General features: G+C 37.3%; 1 protein-coding gene across 2 annotated transcripts in view; it reads right to left on the bottom strand.

The window, feature by feature from the left end:
• Nucleotides 1-9650: 9650 nt before the first annotated feature.
• Nucleotides 9651-21202, bottom strand: part of LOC118748556 — a 355097-nt gene continuing 343545 nt past the window's right edge. For both annotated transcript variants that reach the window (XM_036483093.1, XM_036483083.1), the window contains one exon: nucleotides 9651-9812. The gene's annotated coding sequence lies outside the window, so the exon portion shown is untranslated. The remainder of the gene's footprint in view (nucleotides 9813-21202) is intronic.

The raw sequence follows: 21202 nt of genomic DNA, 5'->3' as shown, positions 1-21202 counted from the left end.
TACGGGGAACATATGTAAAACCACGAAGTACATAAAAACTGAACAGCTTCCACATATTGAGAGTCCGGCTCCACTTTGGCAGTCCGAAAAGCGACTTCCAATAAATGGCTTGTAACCGTTCAGATCATAAACGACGAGGGAGAGCAAAAGTAAACGACGAGGGAGAGCACAAGTAAGCGACGAGGGAGAGCGTGAGCGACGAGGCGAATGTCCAGTGAAGGACAGGAAAAGCGGAGCAGCGATAGAGCCGGGTGCAGCGGCTGAACGCCAACAGCGCAGACGACACCGTCAACGTCAACGTCAACACCAGCGGCGGAGCAGAGCGGCATATTATATTTTTGATTCTAGTTTAAGTAATTTTTATTTCCTTAATTTTTTTTCTGATCACTATTTGAATTAATTGAGTCGCTTAGAATTCTTTTTTTACGCATTTCGAGGAACTAAACATTTTTTTGGTATCCCTTTTTTTGTTCACATAATTACTTACTCGTGGATCCACACACGTGGATCATTTTGCTGTTTTATCCGGTTTTGGTTTCCTTTGTTTTTTTTTTATGCTCGCATTTCCTCCAGTTTCTCTTACGTTAAATTTCCCCGCTCTTGTATTGGCATGATTTAGATGCCGGCTCACTTCTACACTTCTATTTATTTTATTTATTATTTTTTTTTTATTAAAATTTTTAGTTGCACCGCGTGTCTATTTTAGTTTGTTCTGATGTTGTTTTTTCTGAATCACGTTTTGCATGCAAGTTAATTCGCTAATATTGGCCGCTGAGAGTGACCCACTCGCCGCCCGAAATCACGAGTGAGTGATCGCGGTGCCAATTAACTAAATTCATTGAACCTCTGCTTAGGAGGTGGATGCTAAATTTATATGTATGTAAATAGGTACGCTATTAATGACATTTCCCACAGGTTCTCTACGCATGCTGGTACCAACATCGCTGGAGTGACCAGGTGAGTGTGTTTTTGTTCTTTTTGCTACTTCTTTGCACGTATATATCCAAAAAAAGTACTCCACATACATATATATTCAGTTGTAACTATTTATTTTGTTTTCTTCTGGTAACTATATATGTGTATATAAGCATACATACTATATAGGTTTAAATATATACAATGAGCTTACACTAGTTGAATTGTGGTAGGTCATTAAATAATAATTTTGTTTAGGTCGGTTGATATTTTTTTTTGTTACTTTTGCGTTATTTGAATTTACAAGTAATTTCGAATGCGATAGTATTTGTAGTGTTATTTTTTTAGTTTATTTTCCATGCGCTTTACTTGAGCTTTTTTTTTTTAGTTTAATTCAATGAACTAATTAAAAGTGAATTATATTGTATTAGATTAAGGGAATACATATTAAATAAAATTTTGTGTGTACAAGATGAATCTAAGTGGTTGAGACGGATGTAATGGCAGTAATGAGGGGTTAAACTACAAGTCTTTGGTGTGGGTGTTGCACTTGTGCAACAGAGGGGACGTGGGAGTGATGACTAGGTGAAATGACGGACGTTGGATAACTGACTGCTGACAGACGAACCCAAGTCAGGTAAGGGGGCATCGCTCGGTGTTAGGAGTCAAAGCGGTGCCCAAGGTTTCACGCGGGACTGCGTTGAAGTGGGTGGGAGACTCAACCTGACTGGACAGGCATCTTTTTTTCTCTTCTTTGTTTTTCGGTCTCCCTTTCTTTTCACACAGGCATGATACAAACTTTTTTTTGTTGGTGTAGCTGGTAGCGAAGCAGGTGAAGACAACCAAACCCCCCCCAACTGACGAGCTATGTCAGGGCACGCTAGCATGCCTGCTTGCCACTTCGCTTTGCAAAAAAAAACACACGGTTACACAACATGCTTTAGCGGTACAGTGGGATGAATTACAGAAGTACATATACGGTAAACAGCTTTAAAGGGTGCGGCTAAATTATTCGTGCGTAGTCAACGCGGTATTTCAAATTGGAACTCGCTAAAGCATTCTCTAAAAACCGAATTCGGCACCGTGATGCCATCTATTGAGGTACACCGTTTACTTAGAAATCGCCGCAAATGTCCCAACGAAGATTACAGCGAATATTTGTATAGCCTCATGGAGATCGGTACTTTGTTGATGGAATCCCAGATTCCAAAGCTAGTAAGGGAAATTTGTACCAAGAAAAGAGTCCGCAGGAGTTGCAGGATCAAGTCCTTATTTAAGAAAAGGTTTGATCCGGGCGTCAACTTGGTACCAATGCAACAAGGGCGAATGAGGATAAAAACAACGGTACACAAAATACAATACATAGGTAGTAGTTCCAAGCGATGTTGTCGGTGTGGTGCAGTTCGACATTTAGCTCCAAATTGTCAGCAAAAACAATCGGTTTGCTACGGGAGTGGTCAGTCGGGTCATCGAGTAGCATAATGCCCTAAAATCAGTGTTCAGGTCAATCAGGAGAAGCCCAAAATAAATACTTTGGGGGCAGTGCAGCACCCCAAGTCTATGGGCTGCATTATCTTCAAAGATTTACGGCACAATCACTTTACATTCTCGGCATTGCTAGACACCGGTTGCGACTTGTGTCTATTGCGGTATGACGTCTTGATGACGATGGGTGAAGTTCAGTTGTCAAAGGAGCGACATCGCTTGGAGGGCATAGGCGAGAGTGGTCTTAGCACACCAAGTAGTTTCACCTTGGAGTTGGAGGTGGACGGTATCAAGCTGAACGTAACATTTCACGTTGTACGTGAACGCGATATAATTTACCAAGCTATCATCGGAAATGATATTTTGAGGGAGGTGGACGTAGTGGTTACCGAGGATAAGGTTGTGGGAAAGAAGGCCCAGTTGAGGCTAACGTGAAAAGTGCAAATAAGATTGAGCTATTAGACGAGTTCACAGACTTATGTTTAACTGCCGGTCCCGTTGTCAAAGATGAGGTTGAGGTCGGGTTGTCACACCTTAGTGAAGCACACGCTGAGGAGGTGCAGGCACTAATAAAAAATTAGAATCCCAAGAGGCAGCACAGTTCCCTAGTTGACATGAAGATTTGTGTACTGGATGATATTTCTGTTTATCAAGTTCTCAGACGCATGTCCTACGCTAATAGGCGCGTTGTAAACAACCAGGTAACCGAGTGGCTAAGGGACGGGATTTTACGGCCAAGCACATCGGAATACGCATCCCCAACCGTACTTGTCGCAAAAAAGGACGGCAGCCATAGGGTCTGTTGCGACTACCGCCTCCTTAATGGAAAATAGTAAAGGATAACTTTCCGATGTCACTAATAGACAACGTAATCGAAAAGCTACATAGCGTACATATTTTTACCACAATCGATTTGAGAAATGGATTTTTCCACGTGCCAATGGAAGAAAGCTCAATAAAGTACACTTCATTTGGCACAAATCAAGGACAGTACGAGTTCCTTTTCGTCTCCTTCGGCATATGCAATGCCCCGGCAGTTTTCTCTAGGTACATTTTTACTGTACATGGACGACCTAATCATCCCTTCGAAAGATACGAAAGAAGGTATTGAAAAGTTGAGGATAGTTTTAAATAGATCAGCGGAATATAATTTGAGGATTAAGTGGGAAAAATGCCAATTTTTCATGGCACGTGTTGATTTTCTTAGCTGCATTGTAACAAATGTCACTATCATGCCATCGCAGGCAAAAACGAATCCAGTTGAGAACTTTCCGGTACCAAAGGACAGAAAGACGGTTTAACGATTTTTGGGATTGACATTTTACTTTAGGCGCTTTATCGATGGGTTAGCGACCACCTAAACCGCTCTCAGACCTTTTGTGGCAAGGTGCGAAACTCGTATTGGAAGATGAACAAATCGCAGCATTTCAACAGCTGAAATCTGAGTTGGCGCGTGCTCCTGTACTTAGATTGTCCAATCAATGTACGGGTATGGAGCAGCGAAGATCAACAGTATCACCCGGTACAATACATGAGTCGCAAGACCTCAGAGGCTGAAGAACTTTAGCACTCATACGAGCTTGAGGTCCTTGCTATAGTCGCTGCGTTAAAGAAGTGGAGAGTGTATCTACTAGGTGTAGGATCGTAACTGACTGCAATGCCTTCGCTATGACCATGCGGATAAAAGATGTTTCACTTTTCACTCTTTCTACAGGATTTTACGTATACAATCGAACATCGGTCCGGCAGGTCGGCACTTAATAGATTTCCGTGTCTCTTGTTGGAGGACTCTCTGTGCCACAGATTGCAACTGGCACAAGCACAAGACGACTGGACACGAGTAGTTACCAACGTACTTGAGAATGACTCATATGAAGACTTCTATGTAAAACACGGGGTGCTCTACAAAAATCCCATCAAGGAACTTGTTATGGTGCCATCGTTGATGAAGGAGGAAGTGATAAGAATTGCGCACAACCAGGGTCATTTCTTCGCTAAGAGAACACAAGAGATTGTAGAAAAAACGTTTTTCATACCGCACATAGCAGCAAAGGTGAAGAGAGTGGTGGGAAGCTGCTTACAATGTATAATTTCGGATGTAAAAGCTGGCAAGGGAGAAGGGTTCCTGGAGCCAATAAATAAAGATGATCGACCCCTAGCAAGGTACCACATTGATCACGTTGGTCCAATGGAAAAAACTAGCAAGCGATATACTTACATTTTTGTTGTCATCGATGCATTTTCAAAATTTGTCTGTCTATATCCGACTAGCAGAACAGGGACAGAAAAGGTTATCGATTGCTTGAAAAGGCAATCATCTGTGTTCGGCAACCCTAAACGCGTTATTTCCGACAGAGGTGCAGCGTGTACGGATATTGCGAGAACAATGGTATTCATCATCTACTAACAGCGACAGGAGTTCCACGTGGTAATGGACAAGTCGAAAGAATCCATCGGATTATTATGCCAATGTTAGCAAAGCTTTGCTCAGACAACCCGAGTAGTTGGTATAAGTATGTAGATCAGGTCCAACAAACGCTCAATAATACGCCTGCTAGAAGCACATAATTATCGCCGTTTAAGCTTCTGACCGGAATAGATATGCATGTTAATCATATATCAGAGCTGCAGGAACCCTTGGACAACGAAACGATAGTAGAGCTCGATAAAGATAGAGAATATTTGCGAAAAGAAGTATTTACAAGAGAACATTGCGAAAATGCAAAAAGAAAATAAAAGGAACTTCGACTCCAAGCGTAAAGCAGCAACACAATAAGAACTTAGCCAATTGGTAGCCATTAAGCGAACCCAATTTGGTAGTTCATTACGACTACGACCCAAAGTTTTCGCCCATACAGGATAACCAAAATAAGGAACCATGGCCGCTATGAGGTAGAAAAAGTAGGTAAAGGCAAAGGGCCAAAGAGAACCACTACCGTTGCTGAGTATATGAAGAGGTGGGCGCCATCGTTTGAGGCCAAACGATATGCCAGGCTGGCAGAATGTGGGAACGTATGAACTGACTGAAAGACTGTAATTAGACTGACCAATACAACTCTGTGTACAAGGAACAATAAAAATGACAGTTAACGCGCGGACGACAGCGGACGTCATTTCGTTTAGCAATAAGTCCTAAACCTAAAACTAAACTAGATTTAAATCGAACATATTATTACTTACTATTAATATTGTCTACTAACTGAATTCAATAAACTGTGGATAATACTTAAAAGTGCATTTCATTTAATTGAAATTAGTCAAGTGAGCACGGAGCGTAGCACATTAGTTCAATATATTAATGATATTCATTTTTGGACAGATTCACATATTGTTTTGCAGTGGATCAAAATGCATTCGTCATCTCTAAATTGTTTCGTGGCCAATCGATTTTCGGAGCTGCAGATGAATTCAGTAGGCATAATCTGGAGATATGTACCTACGAAGTAAATTCGCAGATATTGTATCACGCGGTTGCATGGCACGTGAACTCTTAAATACGATGTGGTTTAAAGGACCAACATTTTTCTCTAAAAATACAGAATCATGGCCTGAAGAAGCGACAAATATCTCGTTCAGTAAACTCGACTTGAAACAGCAGAAACCAATTACACTATTAAGGGTGATGGCATTCATTCTACGACCGTTCAACAAAATTGTCCCTAACAAAAATTCACAGAATTTCTTATTTGTATCACCAGATGAACTTCAGCAGACGTTTTTATACATTGTTTAATCCATTCAGAACTCACATAATGCACATGAAATAAAAACACTCAAGACATCGAAGACACTAAAACCTGAAATATCGAAGATGTCACCGTTTTTGGTCGAGAGCCCTTTGCAAGTTTCAACTAAATTAGTTTTACAAGTTGGAGGAAGACTCAATAAAGCACCCGTTGAATACAATGCGAAGTTTCCTACATTATTGCTAAAGCAACATCAATTTGCGCGCAAATTTGTGGAGAACCTGCACATAAAGAACAAGCATGCAGGCCCAAAGTTGTTAATCGGAATTATGGGGTTGCAAATTTGGGTAATCAATGCGCGTGAGTTAATACGAAAGGTAGTCAACTCTTGTGTGCATTGTTATCACTACAAACCAAAGTTAGTGCAACAAATAATGGGATCTTCTCCAGCCGATCGTCTACTTGCTCAGCGCCCCTTTTTGGTAGTAGGTGTTGACCTATGCCGCCCATTTTATACTTCGCACTGTATTCGTGGAAAGGCGCTTTACAAAACCTATCTAGCAGTATTTGTCTGCCTTTCATCGAAAGCAGTACATGCGGAATTATATATCACATTTATCTACCAACTTTGACTCTCTTTGAAGCATTTTATTGGCAGACGTAGCATACCGTATCGTATCTACTGTGACAACGCCACGAATTTTGTGTGTATATGAATTCAAGCATCAGTTCTTCAACTAGGAATCAGTATCTGACATTGAGCAGTTCGGCAGCATTCATGGGTTTGAATTTCGTTTTATCCCACCGCGTGCTCCTCACTTTGGGGGATTGTGGGAAGCCGCTATAAAATCAATGAAGACTCTGCTAGTAAAGAACATCTCACAGTCTAACTTAGCATTCGAAGAACTTCAGACATTAGTGATTGAGGTAGAAGCCATATTGAACTCGCGACCTCTTACGCCTTTGGCTGACAACCCAAATGATGGTGAGGCGCTTACTCCAGCACATTTGCTCATAGGGACTTCGTTGAAAACACTGCCGGAGCCACAACTCAACGTCATAAAGGAGTCGCGTCTAACTAGTTGGCAGCGTATCACTTACTTAAAGCAGCGATTATGGGACTTGTGGCGTCGGGTTTACCTTCATGCATTACAAGTGCGGTCGAAGTGGCTTGAGACGCAAGAAAACTTCGTTCCTAGTCAGCTTGTTATGATTCCTGATCACAATTTGCCACCCCAACAATGGGCACTTGGTCGCATCACAAACACGTCCCCAGGAGCAGATGGCCGTGTACGCCTGGTTGATATTCTCACCAAGCGAGGTACTCTACGGCGACCAGTGCACAAGATAGCTCTTTTGCCGATTGAATAAAAATGTTTGAAACGAATTTTTCAACGGGCGGAGCATGTTGAAGCAGATGAAGTTGTTTATATTTATACAAAGTAGTTACAGTTTTGAACCACTGTGCCTGCTCTACATGCATACGTGCATACATGAAACATAGCGGCCGATGTTTTCCCCCTATCTTATTTCCATATGTATGTACATGCAAATGCCTTTGCAACTGCAATTGGGTACTCATATAGTTACACACGGCTTCACGTAGTTATATATGTATGTATGTACATATTTACATACATTCATAAATATAGGGTTATACGTATCAACGCATTCCTTAGCATAACAACACAAATACCGTAAATTGTTATTATCAATTGTTATCTCAACATCATTCGATGTTAAGATAACTTGCTCTTTCCAATAAGTTTTTGCTTAATAAGTTTCTAGCGCAATGTAAAAAGTGTTTGTCGAAATAAATCAGTGAAAATTAGCAGTTGAGTTTTTCTTCTACGAAGCTCATTAATTTGAGTTCAATCACATCCTATTTAAGTACTGCTATAAGTTCTGTAACAAAGCAGTAGGCTGTGATATTTAAAAATGTATGGTCCTGTTGTTCCATATTTTGGGACAATGTTCTATGCCAATATAAATGCAAATTAGTTTGGTTTGAAATTTCGTCTAATAAATGTGGAGTGGGATGACAAAGAAAATCGGATCGGGATAATTGCATTGCATAAGTGCGGAAATAGCGCGAGTCAGATATTCACATCGTTAAAAAAACTCGGTATATCCAGAATGTTTGTTTGTCGCACCATCGATCGCTTCTTAGAAACTTCTCAATTAGAGTGGAGCCATAAAACTGTGCGCGAGCGAATTCGCCGAAATCCCTTAAGGAAGCAGAAAATCATGGCCAGAAAGCTGGGCATGTCTTTCAGATCCATGTGTCGACTTATCCGTGATGACCTCCACATGAGGGCTTTTCGCAGGTGCACTGGTCATCTTTTAACTCCGCGGTTAAAACAAATAAGATTAGAGAGATGCAAGAAGCTTTTGCAGTGGCGCGCAAGTAACGGCCACGAAAATATTCTTTTTACGGATGAAAGTATTTTTACGATGGAGGAAGTTTTTTTGAATAAACAAAATGATAAAGTTTATGCTAAAGCATCTCAAGAAGCGAAAAATACTGTAGCAAGGGTTCAGAGAGGTCATCATCTAGCATACGTTATAGTTTGGTGTGGAGTATCCCATAAAGGTGTCACTTCCTTGCTGTTTTGCGAAAAGGGTGTAAAAACTGGAGCAAAAGTGTATCAACAAGATGTCTTGGAAGGCGTGGTGGTAATAATTTAACACTCTCTGTTATGGAGAACACTGGGTTTTTCAACAAGACTCTGCACCAGCGCATAATGCTAAAACAACCCAAGAGTGGTTACGACTTAATATTCCCGCTTTTATTTCTGCCGAAGATTAGCTCTCGGGCAGTCCAGATTTAAATCCTCTCGATTACAAACTATGGTCTGAGTTAGAGGGTGTGGCATGCAACGTTCGCCACCGAAATTTAGAAAGTCTCAAGCAAGCACTCATTGCAGCAGCTTCATCCATACCTTCGGAAACTATACGTGCCACTATAGCCAAATGGCCGGACAGTTTAAGGCCCTGTATTAAGGCGAAAGGCGATCATTTTGAAAATTATTTTGTTTTCTCATGAACATTAACATTCAATAAATAAAACCGAATTACAACACAATCTAAAAATCCCTTATTAAAATTGTTACGCTATATTAAATTTGTAACAGAACTTTTGACAGGACCAAGTATATACCAAAATTGTATACGTCAGGCCGCGTATAACTGGAGATGTTTTACTGTTTTTTTTTTGCCTTGTAAATTCTTTCACATCAAAAAGCTACTTACAAAGCCTTTATTAATTGAATCATGTTTATAAGTATTCAATTTAGTAATGCTGTGAATTGTATTTCGCAGATAATGCGAAGCATTGTGAGTACGGGCCTGTTCGAGACACGTAATAAAAGCGGCATTACTGCTGTACTGATGAAAATTTGCAACACTGTTGCAACAGCCCAACTGACAATACGTTGCTATAAATGCACACCGAACTGGATACTCTAATAATTCGCCCAACACTGCGGTTATGATTGTAACTCGAAAAAGCCCTACATCGCATTGTAGGAAATGATCAAGTAAATAATGTTGATGCCATCGATGTGGATAGTATAACAGGTAATTTTATTTATATTTATTATAACCAGTTAATAGGGTTTTATAATTTTGTTTTATTGTATAGCTATGCCTGAGCCTCACTTCCAGTTGCTTCGCCCACTACATTTTCGGCACCATCGCTTCCATCCCTCAGCGAAGTCTCCAAACCTGTAACAAAAAAAAAAAATCAGAAGGTTAGTGAGTTAAACGAGACCTTTAAATCAGCCATGGCAGAAAACATTAAATTGACTGCAGAGCTAATCGAAATTGAGAAGAAGAGGTAACTGCAGCGTCCTAGTTTCTTGGGGCGAAACTAATTTAAAATCGCTGTACACTCAGTGTCTTCATATGTATATATATATTTGAATTGACTAAAAAAATCAAACTCTTTGGCTTTCTTGAATGGAAGCAAATTTTATGTATGAATCGACAAGAAATCAGAGAGTGGCATCCGACCATCGTTTATTAAAAGTATAAGAATGTTTGAGATATGGCCGTTTTCTGAGATCTGCAAAAAATTGTCCTCACTTAAAAGAATTTTTTTATTTAATAATGAATGCAGAAGTTATTAGCACTTATGTAAGTAAAATACATACAAAAAGTTTCTATTCAAATTCTTGATTTTATTATATAGATAATAGGTCAAACTTTTATAAAAATGAAAATCATATATCTACATTTATTATATAAATTCAACATGCTTTACTAATGTGAAAAGAAGTTTGAGATTGGCAAACTATATCCATAAAATAACGGAAATTTGCCTGCCTATTTTTCAAAAACTGTTATAATTTTTTTAATTCTGTTTTCGTATTCGGATTCAGCGGAAAATTGTACTTTAGAATTAATATACAAATTTTTAGATCGGACAATTATTTATTTTTGTTAATTTATGTTATTGCTAGCTTTTGCCCGCAGCTTCGCACGAGTGATGTTTGGTTTGGTTCAAGGCGAATTTATATAAGGTGGTCTTGTTTAATCAGCGGTGTGTAGCGTTTGATTGTCAAATTTTATATTTTGCTAGTGAGTGAGTGAAAACGTGAGAGTGTTTGCATTTTCTGTCGCCCTTTTTCATTCGGAGAAGAATAGCTGAAATTTGACAATCACCAGCTCAAAGCAAAAACAAAATACAGGTAATTGTTGTATTTGTTGAATCGATACCACCTTATATGAATTCGCCTTGGTTTGGTTTTTTTGTGTTTTAAAAATGTGAGTGATAAATATTTTTCGCTTCACTTTAAAACTCGGAGCGATAAAACTTAATATGATGCCATCAACACAAATACACTATTTTAGAATTACGTCACCTGCAAATTCAGGAGCGAGCCGAAAATTTGATGAGTTTATGGTGAAGATAATGTAAATAACGCTATGGCTCGAAGTGCTCTTAAAAAATAGCGAGAGTATTTTGATGGATCTACGAGCTCTATTTTTTAAGACCTGGAAGTAGTAGTAGTAGTAGTATATTTGTATATTTATTTTTTTTTATAGCAATTCGAATACACACATTTACAACATTATACACACATATTATGGAATTTAAAAAATAAATTAAAAATTATGGCAGTAACTAATATTGTTGAGTGCCACACTAGAACTAACATATTAAGTTAACATAAACTACTTACGCAAATTCATTAATAATAAAATCCCTATATTTAATGCTGTTTTGCAAATATTTGTACAACGCTTCGTAATCACCGCCATTTAAAATGTTTATCACTCTTGCCAGGTCCAAAACTTTTTCACCGAAGCTATCCAAACGAGACGCGTTGTAGGCTGGGCAGACACCGATAAAGTGGTAAATACTTTCCGCATCGCCAAGGTTACAAACTGGATATATAACAGAGGTTACGTTTTTAAATGATCTCGCATTAATTATAAATACCATATGAGCGCGCAGTGTGTGGAAGTACTGGGGGACTATACCCGTTTCCAAATGCAACATATAATTTGGCGTGTTCGCAGGCAAGAATATAAGCTTCTTTATAAAGAAACGCAAAAGTTTTTCCACCTGTTCATGACTTTCCCCACCCCACACCTGTGCATTATAGAACATAATTGATCTTGAAGCCGCATCAAAGATTTTAATTTTTTTCGAAATTTGAATTCGGGGGTTGTTTATGTAACTTAACCAAGTAGCGCATATTGCAGATTTCCCCTCGTTAAGTTTTGTGTCTAAGTGCTTAGTGTAGGAAAGTCTGTGGTTTAACATTATACCTGCCGGACACCTTGATTAACCGAAAAGGAGCTCGACAGCTTTCCATTGAACCACACCTGACTCGTAGTATTTCCATATATAAGACGTAAAATATCAATCATATGACTTGACAGACCGTATGATGCCAGCTTGTAGAAGTATGTATGTAAATAATAGCAAAAAAAAATATTTTAATTTTATTTAGGCTACTGCGAGTTTAGTTTTTAAATTCACCCGCGATGCAAACATCCAATTTAAGTGTATTCAATCATAACCAATAGCACTTTTTTGGAACTTCTATGTGGAAAGCTTTTCGCTAAAAAAAACTCAAAACTTTTTGTTGTTGCTGCTAGAAAATGAAGGAATGTGAGACTTTACGGTTTTACAATTTTATATAGTTTTCTGTAAATTGTATTTCACTAAACTACTACCCGACTGCAACCATTTGGCTCATATTTGGAATATATGCCAGCACCTTGAAAATAAATATTCCGACTAAAAATTTACTCGGTAGGTGACGCTGGGGATATTCCTAAAATTCTTACACAGACTAAAACGTATAAATCCAATATATTTCTAAAACCAATTACGCTGGAGAACTGAAACTTAGCACGGATGAATTTGCATTGCAAATACTCTACTTATGGCGAAAACTGATAGACATTGGAAAAGGGGGCGTGGCAGCTCCCATACAAACTTTACTTCTCATATCGCTTATATTTGGAAACGTCGGCGCTAACATCATGAAATTCGGCACAGCTTCTCTTTCAAAAAGAGCAAAAAGTGACAGGAATTGGAAAATGGGGCGTGGCACCTTCCATACAAACTGAAATCCTAATATCGCTTCTCTCTGGAACCGCTTATGCTAACATCCTGAAATTTGGCACAGCTACCTACATATGTTATCAATATTGTACTTATGGCGAAAAGTGGTACATATTTATTGGAATGGTTGCATCTATATACATTTATGTAAACGGGCAAGTATCATTCGATTGGGAACCATTTCCCCCTAGATTTCTAGATCGCAGTAAACTATTGTGACTTTGTTTTTAATTTTTAGTAAAAGGTAAAATTTTGAAGTTTTTTTTCAATTTTGCACAATGTTTGGAACTTTGATTTTTATGAGTTTCATTATAAACTGTCTTATCTGTATAACTATATACATAAAATGATAGCCGTTTTCGTTGTTCGGACTAAACTCAAAAACCACTGGATAGAGTTCCGTCAGGATTTCGGAGGTTATACCTTGCATAAATACTCCTATTATATGCAATTTATATTATTTATAAAAGTCGTATTTTTAACCGATTTCGTTCAAATTTTAAATGTGAGCTATGTGAAAAATTCTTTTGATAAAAGTGGACCCGGTGGTTAGCGCTGCATTAGAGGTATTTGGAAAATCCGTACTTTTCATACAATCTGGTTGAAATTCATAATACTTACATATTCATTTTATGATAAGCAATGATTTTGATAGAAAGTGTACCCTATAGATGGCGCTGCAGCTGAAATGTATAGAAACCCCGTGTGCTTGGTCTGCTTTGGCCCTATGTTTAAGTTATACGAACTTAGGTCTCAGATGACTAAATGAAGGATGGGGTTAAAAATGCATAGAAAGACCGCAAAATTGTCTGCCTTTTTCTGACGCCCCCATGCACCCTAAATGCGATCTTGAATCTACCTAGAAACCAGTTCAGAAATATTATTGTCTTTCTACCTCTACGCATACTGGCGGGGTAACAGTTTATTTTAAAATCAACTGGAAAGTGACCAAAATTGTGGAGTACTCAATTCAATCAAGGATGTGCTTGTTAGCGTGTCGATGTGAAAGAGGCAATACAGACCTTCCAAAAAATTTGCGTCTTATATAAAACTTATTTTATACTAGCTTTTACTCGCGGGTTTCACCCCACGTCAGAAGGAAGGGGTCATGTGAACTGTGGTTCCGAAGATATAGCTGATAAAAAATTCCAAGCCTATGTTAAGTGCTACGCCCCCTTTTACAAACTCATTTATATAAACGTACCTTATTATAAGCACCTATATACTATAGATATGTCTGCATACCAAATTTCAAGTTTATGTGACTTCAGAAGTTATGGCTGAATAAAAATTCCACGCCTATGAGATGAACCACGTTCCCTTTTACAGACTCATTTATATATACACCTTACTAAAAGCATCTACCATATATATGTCTGCATACTAAATGTCATGTTGATGTGACTTATGGTTCCGAAGTTATAACTAGTAAAATATTCCACGCCTTTTAGATTTTCCGCCCCTTTCACAGTCTCATTTATATATATACTTTACTATAAACACCTACCATAGATATGTCTGCATACCACATTTCAAGTTCATGTGACTTATGGTTCCGAAGTTATGACTGACTAAAAATTCCGCGCCTATGTTATCTGCCACGCCCCTTTTACAAACTCATTTATATATACCTTAAGATAAGCACCTACCATAGATATGTTTGCATACCAAATTTCAAGATCATGTGACTTACGGTTCCGAAGTTAGAGCTGATTAAATAATTCATGCCTATGGGAGGTGCCACGCCCACTTTTCCAATACCGCCCAGAATGGAATTAATTTTATTTATCTCGACAGCAAGTTCCAATTCTCTACCACAAATATTTCAAGAGCTATACAACATGAAAGTTTTAGTTAGTATAGGAAGTGCCACGCCCCATTTTCCTGTGCTGCCCTTTTTTCTCAATTTCACGTTCTATTTTGCTCAATTTCTTTATTAAAAGAGCATGAATAAATTATTGCATTTTTGAGATTGCAATTAAAATGTTTGATTGAATCAGTGATTTGATTGCAATCACAATCATTGCAATCAAATGTGCTTACAATTAAATTGATTGTAGTTTTTACAATCAGAAAAATGCAATAAATTTTGATTGTAATCCTACAAGTAGCACAATCGTTGATTGCTAAAGTAATTGATTGCAAATTTTTACAGCTCTGCAATCCAGTAGCAAATCACGAGTGTATATTAGGTATAATATGGGTCCTAGAACACGGCCTTGAGGGACACCTGCATATATTGGGTGACTTTCCGTTATAAAAGAATTCTGCCTGACTCTGAAGTTTCTTCCCAGCAGGAACCGTTCCAGAATTGCATGCGTATTTGCAGGGAGTGAAACCCTTAGTTTGTATATAAGGGCATCATGCCAGACATTGTCAAAAGCTTGAGAGATGTCCAAAAATACACCGGTGCAGTATTGCTTCCCTTCGAAGGCTTTTCTAATACAACATTTCTATGAACTTGTTCTACAGTGCCATGTTTTTCACGCAAACCAAACTGATATGGTGGTATTATTTGGTTACTTGTTATTGAAGATTGTATTTATTTCAATAGAAGTTTTTCAAAAAATTTGGAAAATACAGAAATCAAGCTAATCGGTCGATATGAACTTACTACCGGATCTTTACCTGGCTTTGGCACCGTAATTATTTCCGAAAGTTTCCATAAGTCGGGGAAGTGCCCCAACTTAAGCATGTTATTAAAAATATGTACGGCGGTTTGTGGAAGTTCCTTTATAATTTCACCTGTAATCCTATCGTAACCAGGCGCTTTATTTTTCTGAATATCTTGAACAATGGTGTTAATTAAATCTTTATTTTTAACCCGAAGCGGATTTGTGGCAAGGCTACTGGTATTGAAATATTGGAAGGATGAGAGCCTTCATTGGGTAAAAGTTGAGAGCAGGGATGCCGTTTGGATCTAAATAGATGCAATTGGATACATTTTTAGAAAAAATTTTGCGGGATACTTATGTTTTCCGATCAGTATAAATGTGGACACTTTTATAAATAGGCAAAAATTTTATATTTTCTATAAAGTTTTTTTTGTTCAAAAATCGATTTTCATTAATGACGTTTTCTAAAGGTTTTAAAAAGCGCTACTTAAGCGTGAAATTTTTTTTTGTTTATTTTTATTATTATTATTATTTTTTTAATTTTTGTGAACGAAGCAACGAACATATGAAGAGATCTCACCAAAGCAGTGTAAGGCGCAATTGTTTAGTTAGCTAAAAAATATGCTTTTTTATATATCTTAATATATATATAAAGTAAATATATCTCTTTCATACCACCTATTTTCATTTGTTAATTTTAAAAGAAAGAAGATCTCAATGTAGTTTAAAATATACTGTTTAAAAAACTAGATTTGATTTATTTAAGGAATTTTTTATGAATTTGGCTGAAAAGACTTAAAATACACTCTAAAATTTTTTGGTTTATTTGCGCATATAACAGAGGTAACCTCTTTTAATGTGTGCAAATTTGCATACCGTGTAATAAAATTAAACACTGCCTGTTTACTTTAACATATCAGATTAGTCGCAGAGAGCAAAATAACACATAAAATGTTTAAAATAGAGTAATGTTTATTATTTGTAGGAAATGTATTTTTAGTTTGAAAATTTTTGCAGCTCTAAACATTTCATGTGTATATTTATGTGTATATTTTAAAGATCTCGGGTTCAAAATCAAATCATGAACATCTTGTACGTATGTATATTTACATAGATTCATGTTGAAAAATAGTTACTTTTTAGTACTAGTTTTACACACACTTTTTAGAGTGTACAGGTACAAATGTAAGATAATAATTACTATTTATTATACTTCCTTTGCAAAGTACTTATGCATAAAAAATATAATTTCTAAATTGAAATTACTAATCTTTGAATTTATGAAATACAAAAATATATATACACGTATTCCAAGTCCCTAGGATGGGTTAAATTATGTCTTTTTCTCGAAAATGTTTGGTTTTCTTACAAATGATGAGATGGATGCGTAAAAAAAGAAAATTGGATACATTTGGATACATTTTTGGCTTGGTCGGTGATACATTTTCTTGCGACGGCGCGGCAACACTGGTTGAGAAGCGAAAGCGTTTGCTTTACCCTCATCATTCCTCACCCAGCTTCCGTTGTGAGTACGTCATGGTGCTTCTCGCAGAGCGGGCCTCTTCGCATGCATCATCGTTCGCCAAAAGGGAGTAGTCAGTCTATTTCGAAGCAGACGAGGACTGAGGGATCGACTGCGCCCTTCTTTTTTTCTGCCTGCAACAAAATACGTAATTACTTTGTACACGCTTTCAGCTCCTGTTTCTGCTTAGGAGCAGTGATCGGACTTCTACCACACTGTGGTAGATAATAATAATAATAATATCCCAACGGGTTTTACCCTCCATTCCCGCTCATCCGCACGAGGGGCGCAGTCCGTATGACGTACGGAACCAGTATTTTCAATTTTTGCGCCGAGTCACGATAGGCAGGAGTTTGTTAAGTGTCGAGATCTAAACCTGTTCAGCTACATAACTAAATTCATCACCCGATTTTATGTCTATATTTTAATGATTCATTTATTGAGAGAGGACAGTATCAATTTCTTAATGCTGAAAAGCGGATCTGATATATCAAACGTGCTGGAATGAGAGTTAAAATCCTGGCATAAGCAACAGAGTGGGTCGTGCAATTCAAAATTCGTTTTACAAGCTTTCAGAAATAGGGGGAAAAGTGTCTTGATCCCCGGGAGGGAACATTAAGGCTAACTTCGAGAAGAAGAAGCGGATTTGAAATTGAGCCTGTTAGTAATTTAACTATAAAAATTGTACCAAGCATTTGCCTGCGGCTGGAAAGTGTAGGAAGATATATAAGTTTTAATCGGCTCGTATAAGTTGAAGGTTATATTGAGAATCCCAACGGAAATTTCTTAAAGCAAAAAGTAGGAATTGTTTTTGAATTGATTCTATCTTGTCTGAGTAAATTTGATACCTTGGATTCCAAACCGCCGAACCGTATTCCATAATCGGCCTAACTAATGTTGTAAACAGGGTTTGTATACCTGTAGAAATATCGTTTATAAAAAGCAAGAACAGAACAGGACTCCTGAAGTAAAATCAATGACGTCAGAGATAGTATTTTTAAACATTACCCTTTGTGATCTATCATAGAGGTATGAAGAGATCCAACGTAGAAAATTAGGTGGAAGACCAAGAAGATCAAGTTTGTAGATGAGCAACGAGTGGCACACTTTGTCAAATGCTTTACTGAAGTCAGTATATATAACATCAACAGTTTTGCTTTCACTAAATGCTTTTGAGATATATGATGTTAATTCGAGTAAATTTGTAGAAGTTGATTTGCCCTTGCAAAATCCATGTTGACTATATGAAATGCTAGAAGAGATAGAATGCGTCAACTGATTTGTTATACTTGCTTCAAATAATTTAGGAATTGCAGAAAGCTTAGCTATTCCCCGGTAGTTCTCCATCTGCTACCGCTTTTATGTAACGGGGTTATGAACGATTCCTTCCATATAGTTGGAAAAACGCCCTCTTTAAGGGATAAATTAAATAACGCTGTTAACGGCTCATAGAGATAATCAGAACAATTTATAAGAATACAAGTAGGGATCTGGTCAGGACCATAACTGGAGGACCGCTTTAATGATTTCAGATAAACTAATACATCATCGGGAGATATTACTGGGATATTTATTGAGTTAATTGGACATAGTTTCAAAGGATAGTCAATGTTAGCATGTGAGTTAATGGAATAATTGGATTTAAAAAACTGAGCGAACATGTTAGAAATTGTTTGATTATCACTAGAGACGGTATTTTGATACTTCATGGCGGAAGGAAACCCACGTACATTTCGCTTGGAGTTTACGAAGTCATAAAATGATTTGGGGTTATATATTATACGCCGTTTGATTTTACACAAGTAAGCTTTAAAACATCTTTTGTTTAATTCAAAAAACTTCTGACGCAAAAGTGAGTATTTTACATAGTATGAGTGAAAACCGGTTTTTTTATGTAATCTAAAATAACGCGACTTTCTGTTTTTCAAATTTTTCAGTTCTTTAGTGAACTATAACTGGTTTGCTCTTCAGGAACATACATGCGTTTAGGCACATGCTTTTCAAATAATTTATGCAAAGTAAAGTTAAAAAGTGCAACGTTTTGTTCAATATTTTCTTTAAATGCAGGCCACGACAATTTAGACAATTCTTTGTTAAGCATTTTAAAGTTGGCTTTCGAAAAATCAAAGCGAATATTTGGTTCGTATGCTTGGGTACTGCAATTTTGACCATCACTTATAACTTCGTAAGATACCTCCATAGCAGGGTGGTAGACATCTTCGGGCAAAACTAGTGGATCACACTTATTTACAACAGACTTAGAAGCATCATCAACATAAACAAACTTATTGTGAAGTACATTAACCTGAGTTAGGCAGAGTTCAGCCATCTCCTCTAAAAATACGTTGTTGCACGCACTAGACGCGAAAGGTATGATATCATTGTCAATGATGTTCCATGATATGCTTGGTAAATTAAAATCACCCAACATAATCATTGAATCAGAAGGTTTAGTCATTAAATTAACTGATTTCAGTAAAGAGATGAGTCGTGAATACACCATGTGTCAGATCGGGGAGGGATATAGCACAGAGCTAAGTAAATAGGTCCTTTTCCAGCCTCTACACGAATACATTTGAACTCTACTGAATCAATGTGTGGAAGACTAACTTCTTCAGATGGTATTGAAGAGTCTACAGCGAAGAGTACGCCACCGCCGATTCTGTCCTCCCTATCTTGTCTATAGATATGATAATTATTTGGAAGTATCTCTGAATTGAAAATGTGAGGTTTCAGCCAAGTTTCAGTAAAAGAAAGAATATTATAATTACATTCAAGGCCTTTATAGTATAAGTTCGTTAATTTAGTATTTAAGCCTGTTACATTTTGGTAATAAATACTTAAAGCAGATTTAATAATTAGTTTTTTGATTCAGTGTTATGACGGGGAATATTAGCTAAGTTATTTACTTTTTTGGGCCTATATTCGAATTCACGAACGAAAGCTCCGGGGGGCCAAAAATAACTACTAAGCAGCGCATTAAAATTATCTAAATTTACGTAAATTTTAAATGAAGCAATATTTCTTTCGTAATTAAAATTAAATTTTCTGATGCTTAACCCTTTCGACCCGGAACTCTACTATCAATGGTAGCTTTCAATTTATGGGTCCAATATGTTATTTGCCCCACAAATACATGTTCTTCGGTGTCAAAGTGGGCGTGGCCTAAGGGGCTGATTCGGAGGGTGGTGGTAAACCATTGTACCATCCGAGATGTTAAGTGGTACATATCTGTACCAACCGTCCTCTAGGACATTCTTACAAATGTTTTATCTTTTTTAGAACCAAACAAAACGATTCATTAATTTTGCATTTGAATAATGCACAAATTTAGTAATAATAAACAGTCAAAGAATTAACAATAAATTGCTAAGGAATTCCTAAAATATAATGAAATGGTGCAAAACAGAATTTGCACAAAGGAACTTTGAACTCTTGGCAGATTATCTTTGTTCGAGTTTGCTTTTATGCAACGTTGTTCTGTGGTGCTTTGAATAGAAATATGTATCTGACTCACGACACGACGTGCTAGGCCTGGTGCTACTGACCTGCGTAAGGCTGTAGTTTTAGAACTTTGTTCTATCAGAGTTTCGGCCAAGGTCACCAAAAATGATTTGAAAGGCATTTTATTCCTCCTTAGCTAACTGTAAATAACTGACGCGCTTACGGCTGCCATCACTATAAAACGGTAAAAGACCTTGTTCCACTATTTTTCTGATTTTCGATCATATTCGTGCAGGCCACTCATTTGATTTACTAAATCAACACCTCCCATAATTTGACGATAAAATAGTATTTAGTTTGGACATGGCACTTGCATTTTTTGCCTGTTTTCAAAGTTTTTTCATAATTATTATGCCTGGTTCGTGGCAATTTCTTATTATGAAACCCCTTTCATGTCTTGCCGCTTTACGTATTAAAGGCCTGCAGATGTGTTTTTGAATTATATTTCTCCTCGTTGCATTTTCTTACTCGTAAACTTAGGTACGTTTTTTTTCTGTTACCCATTATATGTAGTACCAACAGCTGAATAAGGAATATAGTACAATAAATTAACTGATGTGAAAAAGCGATCAAAACACAAAGTAATATCATTTTCTACGATTTAGCTGACCAGTTTGCTTACTTCTCTTTCTCCAAGTGCTCCTGCGGTTTCTTCAAGGTCTTTTCCAGAATAAATGTTAAAACGATATGTGTACCCTGTTGCAGCATCACACCATCTTACCGGATTTAGAGGCATATCGTTGGCTTGATCTTGCATGAAATCGATAAAAAATTAAGTTATGTTCACCGGACTACTGGTACGCATATGTACCACCAAAGGAGACTACTGGTGCATATATGTACCATATATATGAATTTGTGAAAACAGAGGTTTATAATAAAATTTTATCAC

Source organism: Rhagoletis pomonella, unplaced genomic scaffold, assembly GCF_013731165.1.
Source record: "Rhagoletis pomonella isolate Grant_MI unplaced genomic scaffold, Rhpom_1.0 Rhpom_scaffold_00001, whole genome shotgun sequence".
Lineage (NCBI taxonomy): Eukaryota > Metazoa > Arthropoda > Insecta > Diptera > Tephritidae > Rhagoletis > Rhagoletis pomonella.
Note: the sequence above shows the minus strand (reverse complement) of the source record. Positions and strands in the feature narration are given on the sequence as shown.